Genomic DNA, 8,058 nt, shown 5'->3' on the forward strand with positions numbered 1-8,058 from the left:
AGCCATCCCGGAAGGCTACAAAATCATACGAAAAGACCGCACCAACCAAACAGGAGGAGGCATCGCCATTGTTCATAAGAACTCCATCCACATCTCAACCAGCTCCGACACCAACCTCACCAGCGCCGAACACCTTCACTTCCAGATCAACACCGACCCCAAGACCACACTCAGAGGCACACTCCTCTACAGGCCCCCAAGATCCCGCGCACAATTCTGCGAAGACATCACTGACTTCATCACCCCTCACGCCCTCCCCTCCAAGGACTACATTCTTCTGGGAGACCTCAACTTTCACCTGGAAAAGAGCAACAACAGCAACACCACCACCCTTCTGGACAATCTCGCCAACCTTGGACTCAAACAACTAGTTAACACCCCCACCCACTACGCAGGACACACTCTCGACCCTATCTTCACCTCCAGCAAGCACATCTCCTTCAGTCACTCCACAGCTCTCCATTGGACAGACCACAGCAGCATTCACTTTATCTACAAAAAGACCGCAAACCACATTCACCCCCAACCTACTCTGAGAAGAAAATGGAACAATATCACCATTGATCAGATCTCCACATCGCTGCTTCAATACCCCCCTGCCTACTCATCGAACCCTAACCAAGCAGCCATTAACCTCACACAATGGCTAACCAACAGCGCCGACAACCTAGCACCTTTGAAAAAACGTCAAACCAAGCTTGGCAGCAGAAACGCACCCTGGTTCAACGATGAGCTTAAGAAATCCAAGAAACTCTGTCGCTCTCTTGAGAAGGACTGGAAAAAAGACCCAAACACCAGCACCAAGGACGCCTTCAAAAACGCCATCCGCATTCACCACCAACTGATACGGCCAGCCAAGATAGCCTCATTCAAAGACAGACTAGACAACAACGCCCATAACAGCAAGGAATTATTCAACATCGTCAAAGAGTTTATCAACCCCACTGCCAACTCCAACGATTTTGGAATTTGGAATTTGGAAGTGGATTTATAGAGCGCATAGCTACCCTTGGGCATCCCAGCGCTGAGAGGACCTAGTTTTTTCCAAGTGGAGGCCAGAAACAGGGAGGTTTTAGGGGAAGAGCCAAGTTTTCAATTGTTTTCGGAAGGAGAGTAGATTATGATCTCTCCTCATGGCTAGTGGGAGGGTGTTCCAGAGCTTTGGTGCGTTGTAGGCGAACATGCGGCCGCCAGATCTTGCCTTTTTTATTCTAGGGATGGATGCCAGGGCGAGTGTATCAGATCTTAGATGTTTGGTAGACTGGTGTGGTTTCATCAGGGATCTGAGTATTGGGGGGCCCTTATCATGCAAGATTTTGTGCGATATGCAGAGCGTCTTGAATGTGATGCGCTCCTTCACTGGGAGCCAGTGTAGGCTTTTGAGGGCTGATTTCGCCGAGCTCCGTGCTTTGGTTCCCGTAAGGACTCTAGCTGCAGCGTTTTGGGCCACCTGTAGTTTTTGAATGACTGATGCAGGGGCTCCCAGGTACAAAACGTTACCGTAGTCTAACCTTGAGTTAACCAGTCCCTGCATCAGTAACTTCCTGGACTGGAAAGGGATCAGGTGGAGGATCTTTCGGGCCATACGGATTAAGCCGAAGCAGGTCCCTGAGGTTTTTCTGGCCTGGGTTTTAAAATTAAGGTCCTGGTCGAGCCAGATACCTGGCTTTTGACCTCGGTTTTAGGAGTTGGGTAGGTACCCATGCAAGGTGGCCAGGAAAGATTTGTAGGTAATTTGTTCTGGTTGCCCAGGAAAAGGATCTCCGATTTATCGCCGTTAAGCTTGAGTCTTGAGTCAGACATCCATTGTGAGATACCTTCGAGACATCTGGCGAGGTTTTCTAGGCTAGTGTTTGAGTGATTGATGGACACCACCAGCTGAGTGTCGTCAGCGTACATCACTGTCTTGACGCCAAAGGGAGTGATAACGTCTTCGAGGGGGGACATATAAACATTAAAAAGTGTGGGGCTAAGGGAGGAGCCCTGGGGGACCCCACACTGCATGGTCAGGGCTTTGGACGTGGAGAAACCATCCGACACCTGAAAAGATCTACCCTCAAGAAAGGATTTAATCCAAGCAAAGGCTGAGTCGGTGATTCCCACTCGACTTAGCCGGTGGACCAAGATGGCGTGGTCCACCGTGTCGAAGGCGGCACTTAGATCGAGGAGTTCACTGCCACTGATCCTCCTGCGTCTATGATGGCTCTCGCCTCTTCGACAACTGCTAGTAGGGCGGTGTCGGTGCCTTGCCCCGGTCTGAAGCCGGTCTGGGAGTCGCGTAGTAAGTGATTGGACTCCAGAAATATGGATAGCTGCTGGTTAGCTATTCGTTCGGCCACTTTGCTGATCCCTGGGAGGAGCGAAATGGGCCTGAAGTTGGAGGGGTCCGTGGGGTCAAGGTGGGGTTTTTTCAGGAGGGCTTTGACAGTAGCCTTTTTCCAATTGGCTGGGACGGCGCCCTTCCTAAAGGAGGCATTTATGAGATTGGTGAAAGGTTGAGCTACAATGGGGGCGACCAGTTTTAGCTTGCTGATGGGAGCAGGGTCAGCAGGCGAGCCACTTTTTACAGTTTGCAGGGTATCTAAAAACGTCTCCGTGGAGATCTGGTCAAAGGCTCGTAGGTAAGGAGCCTCCGGATGAAGGGGAGGTGAGGTAGTGTGGAGAGGAACGGAAGGTACGGGAAGTGAAGTAAGTATTTTGTCGATTTTTGCGGAGAAGAAATTGGCCATTAGATTGCATCTGGCACCCTCAGGGTCTGGAGGGGAGGGGGGGTCCTGGATTTTTGTAAGGAGCCATACTATGCGGTATGTTTCCTTCGCGGAGTTGGCCGCTGAAGCAATCTTTCCTTCGAAGAAGGTGGCTTGAGTAGTTTTTATTGAGGTCTTATAGAGCTTGATAGCGGCTCTGTATTCACTTTTGGAGGCTGTTGACCAGGTTTTCCTCCATGCGCGTTCGAGTTTTTTGCAACTCTTTTTTAGGATGCGAAGTTCCTGGGTGAACCAGGGTGATTTGGCCGTTTTATTCCTGCTAGGTAGTTGTTTGAGTGGCAGAGTGATTTCTAAGGATTGATGGATCCAATCCTGTAGTTGAACGATCACCCCATCTCAAACCCTCTGCGACTCCTTAGCTTCTTTCTTCCACGACAAAATCTCAGACATCCACAACAGCTTCGACAACCTACCTGTAGACCAACCCACTCAACGTTCTACTGATCCTTCACCACCCCTGAACACCCTCAATAACTGGAACCCAATCTCCACTGATGACCCCATCCGCCTGATGAACTCCATCCACTCAGGATCCCCCACAGACCCATGCCCTCACCACATCTTCAACAAGGCAGACTCCATCATCGCACCCTACCTCCGAGACGTCATCAACTCCTCCCTAAACTCAGCCACCTTCCCGGAAAGCTGGAAACACGCCGAACTCAGCGCCCTTCTGAAAAAACCCACAGCTGACCCCACCGAACTCAAAAACTACCGCCCCATCTCGCTCCTTCCATTCCCAGCCAAAATCATCGAGAAAGCAGTCAACAACCAGCTCGCCGCCTTCCTCGAAACCAATAAAGTCCTTGACTCCTCTCAATCCGGCTTCAGAGCCAAACACAGCACTGAGACCGCACTCATTGCTGCAACGGACGACATCCGAACACTGCTGGACAATGGAGACACAGTCGCCCTCATCCTCCTTGACCTCTCCACCGCCTTTGACACAGTATGTCATAGCACCCTACTACAACGCCTCAAAAACATTGGAATCCAAGGAAAAGCACTGGACTGGATCACCTCGTTCCTCGCCGGAAGGACTCAGAGAGTCCGCCTCCCACCATTCAAGTCAGAGGCCTCTGAAATCATCTGTGGCGTCCCACAAGGATCCTCTCTCAGTCCTACCCTCTTCAACGTATACATGAGCCCCCTCGCGACCATCGCCCGCCAACACAACCTCAACATCATCTCCTACGCCGACGACACCCAACTGATCCTCTCACTCACCAAAGACCCTAACACCGCCAAAACCAACCTACATAAAGGAATGAAAGAAGTAGCAGAGTGGATGAAGCTCAGCCGTCTGAAACTGAACTCAGACAAAACAGAAGTCCTTATCTTAGGAACCACCCCCTCCGCCTGGGACGACTCTTGGTGGCCAGCAGCCCTTGGAAAAGCGCCCATCCCGACGGACCATGCACGGAACCTGGGCGTCATCCTAGACTCCTCACTCTCGATGACCAGACAAGTCAACGCCGTTTCATCATCCTGCTTCAACATTCTTCGCATGCTCAAAAAAACATTTCGCTGGATCCCCACTGAAACCAGAAAAACGGTCACCCACGCACTGGTTACAAGCCGCCTGGACTACGGAAACACCCTATACGCCGTAACCACCGCAAAACTTCAGAAAAAACTACAACGCATCCAGAACGCATCAGCTAGACTCATTCTTGACATCCCGCGTAAAGACCACATCTCCAATCACCTGAAAGACCTCCACTGGCTCCCTATCAATAAGAGAATAACTTTCCGCCTCCTCACACACACACACAAAGCACTCTACGAACTTGGTCCCGAATGCCTCAACACACGAGTTTCCTTCTACACCCCCACCCCCCCCGCCAGCTTCGCTCTTCCAACCAAGCCCTTGCCGCTGTTCCTCGCATAAACAAAACCACCATGGGAGGTAAATCCTTCTCCTACCTAGCGGCCAAAACCTGGAATTCACTTCCCATTCACTTACGACTCACCCAAAACCACCTAGCATTCAGAAAACAGCTTAAAACACGGATATTTGACAAATAATCTCCCTTCCCCTCCTCAAGCGCCCTGAGACCCTCTGGGTATATAGCGCGCTATATAAATTTTGACTTGACTTGACTTGACTTGTTCACGCAAATACGTGATGGGAGCGGTCGTCAAATGAGCAGGGGTCCTGGCAACTGGCGACGGCCCGGCATCTGTGCCATCATTTCAAGCACCAGCGAAAAAACTGCTGCGCCGCTGACCTGTGCACCTCCCAAGATGGCGGTTTCACTCCGACCGTCCCGGGATAGATGCCACCTATCCCCCCGTCCGGCCACCAAACAGTCCTTCGGAGCCCTCCCCGCAGCAACCAAGAACACAGCAGCCGTAGGTGCTTGCAAAAAGGTAAATGCAGCGCACGATTTTCAAAAGTTTAAAAGCAGGATGCAAATTTTACTAAGCAACATAAAATAGTAAGAGCAACACAAAAAAACAACTAACTCCCAGCTCAAGCCTCTGGAGTCTGGGGTGCAGCATGCACAGATTCCGTATCGTTTAGTAAGATGAAGGAAGTGCACAGATTCCTCACAGTGCATTACGATGCAGTGCACCCATTTTTCATAGTACAGTAATATGGAGTACACTCCACTGATTCCTCATAGTGCAGTAAGAGGCATTGCAGTGTGCACAGATTTCTCATAGTGCAGTAAGGCGCAGTGCAACATGAAGAGATTTCTTATAGTGCAGTAAGACGCAGTGCAGCGTGAACAGATTTCTCCTAGTGCAGTAAAAGGCAGGGCGATTTCCTACAGTGCAGTAAGACGCAATGCAGTGATGCAGATTCCTAACAGTGCACTAAGACGCAGAGCAGTGTGCAGTGATTTCTCATAGTGCAGTACGATGCAGTGCACAGATTCCTCATAGTGCAGTAGGATACAGTGCAGCGTGCACAGATCCCTCACAGTGTAGTAAGATGCAGTGTGAACAGGTTCCTCATAGTGCAGTACAATGCAGTGCAGCATACACAGATTTCTCACAGTTCAGTAATATGCAGCGCAGCATGCATATTTCCCAAAGTGCAGTAAAATGCAGTGCAGTGTGCACAGATGTCTCATAGTGAAGTATAATACAATGCAGTGCACAGATTCCTCACAATTCAGTATGATACAGTGCAGTGAACATAGATTCCCCATAGTGCTGTAAGATGCAATGCAGAGCAGATTCCTCACAAAGCAGTAAGATACAGTGTGCACAAGTTCCTCACAAAGCAGTAAGATATAGTGTGCACAGATTCTTCATAGTGCAGTAAAAAGCAGTGCAGTACACAGATCCCCTCTTTAACACACAATGATGACCACAAAACATCCCCAGGGCCGGAAGGAAAGCACCCCCAGAGGTCCTCGAATAGAAGAGCCCAACTCAGCCCGGCTATTGGCAAATGGTGCTGACAATCCCCTACCTGAGCAAAAACCTGATCACGCAATTCCAGGCTCTCTCCTCCTCCTGGGGCTTGAGTGGGGCAGGTGCAGATTTGTGGTTGAGGGGTTGGGGCGGGTGAGAGGGGGGGGGATTGAAGATAACTGCACAGACGAATCGTCCTACCTCCTCTGCAGCAGGCTGGACAGGGAGTGAGAGGCCGGAAGTGATGTCAGCATCTGCTGCTAGTGCTGTCTCTACCACCGCTGACCAGGAGAAAGAAACTCTTTTCATTTTCAGACAATGTGTTCAGTGGATTTCATCTCCAGACGAGGAGCGCTCTCTGGTGGCCGCTGTCGGAAATGCAGTCTCCTATGACGGCTTGCATTTCATTAAATATATTAAAATGCAGAATACTGCCGCATTTGAAGGACACTTATTTCTAATTTTCATGTTCGTGTCGGATATTCTTTATATTTAATACGGCTGCGTATCCTCGAATAACAGTTTGGACCAAAATGAGTTTTGCATTTGGGTTTAAGGGCATTATTTGCCTTTTAAAATATTAAACCAGAGGCTTCTGTTTTCCAATCTTTGAAACCGGAGATTTTATGTTTATTTACAGCTTTGTTATACATGTGTCAGTAAGACAAAGGAAACCCATAGATAATAATGAAGCAGGTGTGTATATATTTATAAAGTAGCAAGGGTCTCGTATGGAAAGAGAGTCAATCAAATATACATGGAAATACAATGAGGCCTATGTATGCAGTCCTGCCAAGCGTCACGCAACACGTGTGACGCCCACGCATTTCAGTGCGGTGATCCGCATAACCGCACTGAAATGAAATGTCACGCATTTTGCCAACGGCGCCTGTCACTGTGCCCGTCACTCACTGTGGCTCTCTGCTGCTCGAGGTGCCGCCTGTGTCCCAAACAGTAAGAAGCAGACTACGCAGCTCTCTGAGAGCCGGCGGCGGGCTCTACAAATGTATCGAGTTGCACTTGTCTGCCAGGAGAGCTGCCTGTTGCCCTGAAAGCAGCTCAAACAGAATGCGGGCACATGATGACACCGCAGGGGCCGGGCTGCCTCCACAGTGCTGCCAATGATGATCACCGACGTGTCACCAGGGGGCCGGGTCCTAAATCCGGATGTGCGGTACTCCCGCGTCACGTCGTCCGGCCGCCAACAGGAAGTTAGTACAGTCGGCGGGGGAATCTGAGAGTGAGCGCGCGGGCCTCGTCAGTTGCTCACTCTCACAGCCTCGCTGCCTCAGCCTGCGCATACAAAATGTAATATTAATATTTACCGCCCGGCCGCCTAAGTGGTTGGGTGGGAGGAGATCCTAACGGCAACATCATGATCCATTAAGTCACCTGCAGTGATTCACTGTGACTGTCACTACAGTCTCAGCAAATGGGTCCGCTCATCAAGCATCGTAATCCTCCTGATTATTGAGGGAGAGTCTGGAGACCTGGGGGGCCGTGCGGCTCACCGCCGGCAGTGGGACTGAGACAGAGAGATAGAATAAGTAGGTAAGAAATGGCCAGGCAGCCGCCACTGTACGTTGTAGTCATGTGTTGTGAAGTTCAAGTTGTAGTCTTACTTCTGTGAAGAGCTGGCAGGGTCCGAGGCAGCCTGATGCTGTCGGCCAGACACCAGAGAGTGGGGAGCAGGCCGGCGTCGCGTGAAATCATTAAATGCAGCTGTTCTCAAGCTGTCCTCCCCTGAATTAATTTCAAGTAAGAGTTTGCCTAGCCCTGGAGTCAGTGAGGGGCATAAAAGAAGAGTTATTGTGGTAATAAACTTGCAAATCTGTGCTAGGCTTCCCTTCCGACCTCCTACAAGTTCCACGCACACAAGAGTCACACCTACACTTGCAGCCACACACAGACTTGCACATAG

General features: G+C 50.3%; 1 protein-coding gene across 1 annotated transcript in view; it reads right to left on the reverse strand.

Annotated features, from left to right (window-relative positions):
• Positions 1–6,237, reverse strand: part of LOC147668770 (uncharacterized) — a 117,483-nt gene extending 111,246 nt beyond the window's left edge. The window contains exon 1 of the mRNA XM_086948444.1: positions 6,196–6,237. The gene's annotated coding sequence lies outside the window, so the exon portion shown is untranslated. The remainder of the gene's footprint in view (positions 1–6,195) is intronic.
• Between the last annotated feature and the right edge of the window lie 1,821 nt (positions 6,238–8,058).

This window comes from Lissotriton vulgaris, unplaced genomic scaffold (assembly GCF_964263255.1).
Source record: "Lissotriton vulgaris unplaced genomic scaffold, aLisVul1.2 SCAFFOLD_1348, whole genome shotgun sequence".
Classification (NCBI taxonomy): domain Eukaryota; kingdom Metazoa; phylum Chordata; class Amphibia; order Caudata; family Salamandridae; genus Lissotriton; species Lissotriton vulgaris.